Genomic DNA, 8,915 nt, shown 5'->3' with positions numbered 1-8,915 from the left:
AAGAAAGATGGAGAGGGACTATTTCCAAGGGCTGGAGGGACAGGACAAGGGGGAATGGCTTCAAAGTGCCAGAGGGCAGGGAGAGATGGGATATTGGAAGGAATTCCTGGCTGGGAGGGTGGGGAGGCCCTGGCCCAGGTTGCCCCTGGATCCCTGGAAGTGTCCAAGGCCGGGGTGGGTTTTAGCAGCTTTTGCTGCACTTTGGGGTGAGAAGGGCAGTGGTGCTGAACATGTTCAGAAATGTAATTGAAATCCCAGAAACCCAGGACAGGGAAAATGCATCCAGTAAAAATAGCTGCTTCCAAAGGGAGGGAACACACTGGACAAATTGCATGGAAATAGTGAACTGGGAAGAGATTCCAGTGGAAACAGGACAAAGCTCTTCATGAATAAGACTCTAACTTCTGACCAAGCTCTTTCCAACAAACCCAGGCCCTTGAAGGTGTACAAATGGAATTAATTCGGTCCATTTTCCATTAACTTTTTCTGTCATTCAGAGAGTGCAAGTATCTGTTTACTTCTGGAAGAGGTTTGTTTGTTTTCAGTGCCTATAAATGTCGATATTATACCTGAAATAATGACATTTGAGCCTCACAGAAACCTCCCAGCCTTTCCCAGCAGCCCCCTCGTTCAAACCAGAAAGAGGAAAACAAAAAAATTCATCAAATTAACAAAGAATGAAAAATTTTAACAATAATTCAACCTATTTTTTTTTCTAAAACACGATATTTTAGGCAGGAGATGTTGGTACAATCTTTCCCAGGGAGGTGTAATACAGGTGCCTCAATTTCTAGATGCCTTTGCCAGATGCATCTTCCAGTTCCCACCGTTAATGGGAATAAAGTGGGAATTTCCCCGTAATGTGTCATGGATCACGTAACCTCCTCAAACAACTCTCCCACTGAAAGTAAGAACATGGGGCAACCAAACAAAATAACCATAAAGTAGATTTTTTTTCTGGCTGAAAAGTGATTTTTCTTGATTTTTTTTTTTTTAAATCACTATAAATTTCTTCAGTTTTCCATATGTTTTCCCTGTGCTTGGAAAGCAAAATGTGCCACCAGAACTGAGAACTCCGAAAATATTCCACATGTCTCACCTGGAGTAGCCACAGGAGTGGCAACACAAGTTTCCACACGTTCCCCTCACTTTCCCTACTTCTTAATCAGCTCACCAAGTGCTCTTTCTAAGGGCTGTGATTTTCTAAATTACAAGATATTAAAAACAAAACCCAAACCCTTGGTACAAAGTGTTCCTGCTTGTTTTATTTGCTGACATCTTCCCCAAAAGGAGCTGTGGGTGCCTTTTTTTTTTTTTTTTTCTTTTCTTTCCTTCCACCAGGGAGGGTTTGTCCATTAAAATCAGATGAGCTCGTTCCACAGGGGCTGGATTCTATGGATCAGGGGTGGACTTGTGTAGGATCTCACTGTCCAACAGGGTTCCTCAGGGCTTTGCCATTGAGACTTTCTCTGTCACCTCTATTTTTAGCTGAACTGGGAACCTTAGATTAGATATTGGGAAGAAATTCATCCCTGTGAGGGTGGGGAGGGACTGGAATGGAATTCCCAGAGAAGCTGTGGCTGCCCCTGGATCCCTGGAAGTGTCCAAGGCCAGGTTGGAGCAACCTGGGCTAGTGGAAGGTGTCCCTGCCCATGGCAGGGGGGGCACTGGGTGATCTTCCATGTCCCTTCCAACCCAAACCATTCCAGGATTTATGAATTTAGTGAATTATCGAGTTTAAACTGTAAAGATGGACTTAAGTCCTGACTAACCTGGTCTGCAACTCCAGCTTTGCTATTGGAACTTAAGAGAGGGTACAGAGCCAAGAAAATAATTTTCTGCTCATTTAGAACAGCTCTTTCATCCTGAATTTCAATTGAAGGCCAAAATCTCTCCTGTTTCAGGATTAAATCTCAGTCATCTCGACCAGAAACCCAAAGAGCATGAATTTGTTTGAACACCTAAAGCTCCTCAAGCTCTCAAACAACAGCAAAGGAGCTCAAAACCCTCTAAAAAATAAACCATCCTACCATTAAAACCAACCAGGTTTAAACAGAAGGTATTTCTCCAGAGCTGCTCATTAAAAACTTCTCAAAAAAAGATTTGCCTTTCTCTAATTTTTCTCCTCAAAAAAGCTATTGAAAAAAAAAAAGGAAAATAGGGTTTGTCTAAAAGTCTCTGTGTGGCAATTTCTTGGATCTTTCATTTTTCTTTAGACAAACAGGAAGAGATTTTCGGGGTTTTTCACATTTTGGGGCTTCTCTTTTCTTGGAAAGAGTTAAAATCTGAGCTTTTCCTTTGCAAATCATCCTCCTGTGGTTTTCCCACTGGGAAAAGACAAACTGCTCAACAAACAGGCATCAGGAGCCACCTCTGTGGGAGGATCATCCCAAAACTCCCTGTGCTTCCACAAGCCAAGCTGTGCAGACACAGAATTTTTTACCTGTTGTTTCTTCTTGGGCAGTAATTCAAGGTGCATTTTTGCCTAAACTGTGCAGGATGTTGTGTAATGACCTGACATGAGAATTTGCTGCTTTCTGCTTGACCAGAATAAAAAGCAGAGATGAAAAAAAAAAAGAGTCAAGAAGGAATTTGATGAATCATGAACCAAACCCCTTCTTTTCCTTGATTTCCCCCCCCCGATTACGGGCATTGTTTTGTCTCCATTGGGTTTGAGTTGGAAAAGATTCTTAAAAGCACAAACAAGGGGGAGATTTGGAGGTAACATAATTCCCCTGCAGGATTTTAAGAGCAAATCTTGCATGAAGGACCCTCCTGATTTCAGAGGGGGAACGTCCCTCCCCAGGTCTCAGAAAGGCTGGAATCCTCTTCATCCTCAAAAAACCGAAATAAAGGTGGAAAACTTGTCCCTTTTGAGGCCTCCCACTTCCAGAGTGGGGCATCCTGATGCTTTTTTTTCATCAAACCCATTTGGGCAGATGATGTCAACTTTGTCTCCCCGAAGGGGCTGCAGGATTTAATAAAGGGGTTTTATTTTCTGCTGGGAGCTCGCACGAGGATGTAGGGAAGTTTTTTTTACTGGGCTTCTGAGCCTTGTAAAAAGGCAGAGCTTTTTTCAGACAACCCTTCTGATCCAGCTGGGGGGCCTCTGGCTGTGGGACCGGGGGAGAAATCTTGGCTCCCTCACCAAACCTGCCACAAGCACCGTGCCATAAACACACTTTAATGCATGTATGTTATATAGAACAGTCACAATTAATGTGCCAAATACATACATGTGGGCACTGAGTTATGTTTCATAAATTAATACACATATTACACCAACCCCCCACGGAATAGAAAGAAAAGCTGCTTCTGCTGCACTCAAACCAGACACTGGAACGTGTGAAGCAAATAGGAAACATGTTTCCTAGCAAATTTAGAGGCCATGTTTCACGGAGATCTCCATATGTCTTCTTAATTCCTCTCATGTTTCTGCCATCATTTGCATTTCTTTTGTCTTGTTGGGTTTGTTTGTTTTTTTTTTGGTACAAATTCAGCTGCTTGTAGACACAGAGACAAGGCTCAGCTGTTGTGTCTCCACGGAACCTTCATAAAATTCTCACCTTCTTTTGGTTTCCACCGACTGGTTTGTGATTGTTCTCCTCCTTTGCAAGAGGAAGAAATGGTGGAAAAGGAGAGGAAACATGAAAGTGGTTTAGCCCCTGTGCAGAGATTCAGGCACTAAATTTAACATTAATTGACAGTATTTAAACGTTTGAAGATGCAATAAAGTCCCAAATCCCTTTTCTCCAGCCTAACTACCTGGGCCTGGAGCAGAAGGAATATGTAGCTGTGGTGTAGGACAAGTGGGAATGGCCTTCAACTGAAGGAGGGCAGGGTTAGATGGGATATTGGGAAGGAATTCCTGGCTGGGAGGGTGGGGAGGGGCTGGGGTAGAATTCCCAGAGAAGCTGTGGCTGCCCCTGGATCCCTGGAAGTGTCCAAGGCCAGGTTTCATAACCTGGGCTGGTGGAAGCTGTCCCTGCCCATGGCAGGGGGGTTGTAGCCAGATGATCTCTGAGGTCCCTTCTATGCCAGGACATTCCATAATTCCATCAATTCACTGGTTTTTTTCTCATTGTTTCTACCTCTTCCTAATGAACAAACATGGAAACAGCCCGTGCTGCCTTTCCCAATCACATCTCCTCCTCTCCGTGGTCTGTAGCACACGGGATGATGTCTGCCAGGAATTCCTTTCATGTGGGGAGCTACAAACTGCTCTCTGAGGAAAAAAAACACCCCTTCTATCTTGCTTGAGCGGCAGAGAAAATTCCTGGTGCCCAAAAGAGGTGGAATTTCAATGACAGCAACAGCTAAAAACCTCTCCCCACCTATTCATCTTGCAAATGCAGAAGTATGGAGATACAGCAGTAGAGAATCATGGAAGATTTTTTCATGCCACCCCACAATCCTTTCAGGATGTACCACCAGTGACATTATTATTGTTATCACTGTGGTGTCCTCAGAGCAAGTCCAGGAAGTGTCCAAGGCCAGGTTGGACAGGGCTTGGAGCAACCTGGGCTAGTGGAAGGTGTCCCTGCCCATGGCAGGGGTTGGAATTAAATGATCTTTAAGGTCCCTTTTAACCCAGACTATTCTATGATTCTCTGATTCTGTGAGAGAGATGACTGTAAAGGTATTTTTTTTCAGGGTCAGGTCCTTGGATATAAGGTCTTGACTGATGGATGTTACTTTTGGAAGTCTCAGAGTCAGAAGAGAACTGTACCAGCGACAGCAGAACACCAAAGTGGGGAATCCAGAGAAGGGATCATAAACTAGATAAATAAACACAAATAACGTGTGCACCACAACTTCCCCTCTGTTCCTTTGTGTTGCCTCCAGCTCAGGCCCACCCAGGAGAGTCTATTGATTAATGTCTCACTTCTAAAAATAGGATAAAACTTAAATACGTTTCCCTCCTGCCCAGAGCTGGTGCCAGCACCAGGCACACGAGGAAGGAACTCCCTCAATGGAGGTGATCAGCCTGAAATCTGCTCTGAAACAGGGACTGAGATGAGAACAGGGGTTCTGTTCCTAAAGGAAGACTTTCCCTGCAGAAAGTGGGAAGGTGCAAGTCCAAGCTCTGGCTGTTGCAGTTCCCAGATTACAATCTGTGGTCTCCTCGGGATGTCGGAATCCGCTTTGAACTTGGAGTCGAGCTCTTCCCATACTCACTTGCTGACTTCCACCAGGACAGACACCAAGAAGACAATACCCTACAAATCATCTTTGTTTTAAGTTGCTGAAGGGGTGGGTGAAAAAAGGGGGGAGAAGAAAGAGGGGGGGGGGGGGGAAGGGGAGAGAATATTTGGTCTGTTCTTAATTAAAAGCAGCCGATGACATACAATGATTTGTCTGAAGCACTTCTGAGCTGTACCCATTTGTGTTTACACTTGACAGCTGGACATTCTTTCCTGCCTGTACTGTTTGAACCGTGGCCAACGGTGCAATCATGAAATCTTTGATAGGCTTTTTTTTTAAAATACAAAATTGACCTTTGTCTTCCGGACAAAAAGAGAGGTTAGGGAAGGAAGAGCTATTAGAGAGGTTTGGATTTAGTGGGTTGCAAAACAGTGCCTCTGGTCATTTTTGGACTGGCTCTTAAGAGGGTTTGTTCCTTTTCCTCACATCTGCTTATAAAAAGAATCATCATCATCATCCTGTGACCCTTTCCTCCCAGAAGATGTCTGGTTTGGGTAGAGAATAAACCAGAGCATCCATGTATTTCTGCACTGGGAGTGGGATGCAGAGGGTGTCTGACACAAAGTTTTTGCTGTGAACAGGAAGATTCAGGGGGAAAGAACAAAAAATCACAGGTTAAGAAATACATAGACTAAGAAACCCAGAAAAGTTAAATATAAGATATCTGAAACCAGCCTGTCCTGAACTGAGAAGCTGGAAAGTCTTTGTCAAAGCCAAACATGTCCCAGACGCTCCAGAGTTTCTCTCTCTGCAGCCTCCAAAATCGGCGGCTCGTTACGAATCGAAGCAGTTACCTAAAAAGGAGAGAGAAAGAACATTATCCTAGGCCTTATCCCTGAAGTCTGAACTCAACCACAGAGCTGAGCTGACCCAGATCTCGGCAGCTGTCCCCTGAACTTGCCTGAAGGGGGTTTGGTTGCCAGCTCTGGTCAGATGATGCCGTTACTCAGCAAGGCTGGAGTGCTCCTGCTCCAGCCCGCTCGCCAGAGAGGCTTTTTGCTTCAGAGGCTGGAGCTCAGTCTGAAATCACACAGAGAATAAACAGGAAGGATATATTTAGCTTCTACAGCTTAGCTGTAGTGGGAAATCTTGACTTTAAAATCCTGCAGTCATTTTAAAACCTTCCCCAGCCTTCACGGTTGTTCTGGAGCTCCCTGGGCTGGACGAGGTGTCTGAGTCCTGCCACCATTCCAGTACTTGTTGTATCTTAGGTGGAGATTACCAGGTTAGGTTTATTTGTTAATTTAAATATGTTAGCAAAAAGAAACTAAATTTTATTAGCCAGGTTGTGTCAGCACTTAAGTGCCTTTAACTGGAGTTAAAGACCGAGACTGAAGTCCCTGCTTTGAACATCCTGGTGTTTTCCTCCTCTGCCCTTGAACATCCCAAATTTCTGAGAGGAGAGATGGCCAAAGATGTGGAAAAACACCATGTACAACACCAAGCAACGTCCCAGCAATGGTGGGAGGGCACCAAGGCAGAGCAGAACAGCTCCTGTCTCACAGACCTTCACGGGAAATGTTCAAAACTGCCCAGCACTGAAGTCAGTTGGAGTTGATCCCTGATTAACTTGCACTTTAGACCAAGGCCAAAACATCCACAAACTTCACTCACACTCTGTTGGCTTTTCCAATTACTCAGTCAAACCTGAGATCTTGGTGAGGAGAAATCAGATTTTAACTGCTGGTCTCCTGCCCCAGCATTAAAACTTCGCCAATTTTAATGAATCTTCTATTTTGCTCTCATTTTTCCTCAGGGCCCCCAAAATTCCCAGGGAAGATGCCCTGATGACACGTCTGCAAAGCCCCCTCTTTGCTGTAATAGTGATTATTTACCTGCTGCACTAGGACTGGGGTCTTTCCAAAGCTGGAAGGATCGTGGTGCCACCCTGGATTTCTGTGTTACACCTGTCAGAGTTACACTGATTCGTCTGCAAATTGTCTTCCACCCCAGACATTTGGATTTATATCTTTCTCTCCTTTTCCTCATTATTCCAGCACTCCTAAATTTGCTATTTTTGGGTTCACCACCTTCCACTTGACTGAATTGTCCCCAAACACCACCTACCAGTGTTGTGACTGAGAGGTGATCCTTGAACTCTTCATCAGGAGTTCCAAGCATGGTTATCCTCTAACTGCATTGACTGGTACAGGAGCTCCAGGGAATGTCACCACAGGACCACTTCTGTGAACAAAAATCCCGTTCAGAAGGATAAAGGGGAAAAGTTTTTTCTCAGAGCAGAGCCCTTGGGAGGCCTAAACCCTGTAAATGTGCCCGTGGGAAGCAGCATTGTTGGACTTTCTGTCTCTCAGCCATCTACCACAGAATCAGGGAATCACTGAGGTTGGAAAAGAGCTCCAAGATCATCCAGTCCACCCTGTGCCCAATGCCCACCTTGTCCCTTAGCCCAGAGCACTGAGTGCCATGTCTAATCCTTCCTTGGACATCACCACCACCCCCTTGGGCAGCCCCTGCTAAGGCCTGACCACCCTTGCCACGGAGAAATTCTTCTTGCCCTTTCTAATCCCTTCTGGTTTGACTTCAGCTTCACCAGCTGATTCTCCCCCTCTTCCTCAGGAGGAATATAAGAACATTTTAGAACCGAATCACATCAGAGCTGTTGAGTTTGGTTTCACTGGTGAGGACACCTCAGTTGCCTGCACGTGTGTAAAATCCACGATCAGGGTCCTCATCTGCCTGTGCCACCTTCCTGAGAGCTGAAGAAGTTCAGGTACTTCTTAGATCAACACTAGTTTAGAATCTCTCACAGCCAGGCCAAGGTTATGAGGCACAAAATCAAGGTCAACAAACAAGTCAAACTCAGCATGTGCCACCCCAGCTGGGACCCTCAGCCCTGACAGGGAGGGGATTTATACCACAGTTATGCCCTGAGCAGGTGGACCCGATGAGCAACGGGATGAGTCAATCCATGAGGGGTTCAAGGGGATTCCCTGGATAGCACTGAATCACCAATCACCAATCCCGTGAAATAATTTCCACAGCAAACAGTTGGGAACAAACAGTTAAAGCAGCAACGGGAGGATTTGGGTTCAGCATTAATCTCTTGGGCCACTGCTGAGTCACACCCCAGACCGGAGGGGAGAAGTGGATGTCACAGCTGGATGTGTTCAGTCAGGAAAGAAATCAAAGCTGTGACCAGTTCCTTGCTCGTAATGTTTGTTTGTAGTTCATTATTGTATTTATATTCACCCCTGTGAAGGGCCTACAAGCATCAGCAGGGCTGGCCTGGCAGGGAAGGGCTTATCAGCACCTCTAATGGGACACAAATGTGCAGGGCCCTCCTCGGTGGGCTGCTGAGAAACCCCCGTGGTTAATCACAAAATCACAGGGTGGGTTGGGTTGGAAGGGACATGGAAGATCATTCAGTACCAAACTCCCCTGCCATGGGCAGGGACACCTTCCACCAGCCCAGCTTGCTCCAAGTTTATCCAACCTGGCCTTGGACACTTCCAGGGATCCAGGGGCAGCCACAGCTTCTCTGGGAATTCCATACCAGCCCTTCCCCACCCTCACAGCCAACAACTGCTTCCCAATACCCCATCTATCCCTGCCCTCCTTCAGTTTAAAACTATTCCCCCTTGTCCTTTTTATCTGTCCCCATAAAAAGTCCCTCTCCCTGCCTTTTATAACCCTTTTAGGCCCTGGAAGGGGCTCTGAGGTCCCCCTGGAGCTGAACACCCCCAGCTCTC

The 8,915-nt window shown here is 45.7% G+C and overlaps 1 long non-coding RNA gene across 1 annotated transcript; it reads right to left on the bottom strand.

Moving 5' to 3' along the window:
* Positions 1-3,168: 3,168 nt before the first annotated feature.
* LOC135410420 (uncharacterized) lies at positions 3,169-8,659 on the bottom strand. Its single transcript, XR_010428675.1, has 2 exons — positions 7,273-8,659; positions 3,169-6,225 (listed from the first exon to the last, which is right to left on the bottom strand). It is a non-coding gene; the product is annotated as an uncharacterized LOC135410420 (long non-coding RNA).
* Between the last annotated feature and the right edge of the window lie 256 nt (positions 8,660-8,915).

Source organism: Pseudopipra pipra, chromosome 2, assembly GCF_036250125.1.
Source record: "Pseudopipra pipra isolate bDixPip1 chromosome 2, bDixPip1.hap1, whole genome shotgun sequence".
NCBI classification, from domain to species: domain Eukaryota; kingdom Metazoa; phylum Chordata; class Aves; order Passeriformes; family Pipridae; genus Pseudopipra; species Pseudopipra pipra.
The sequence above is the reverse complement of the archived record's forward strand: the minus strand, read 5'-3'. Positions and strand labels throughout refer to the sequence as shown.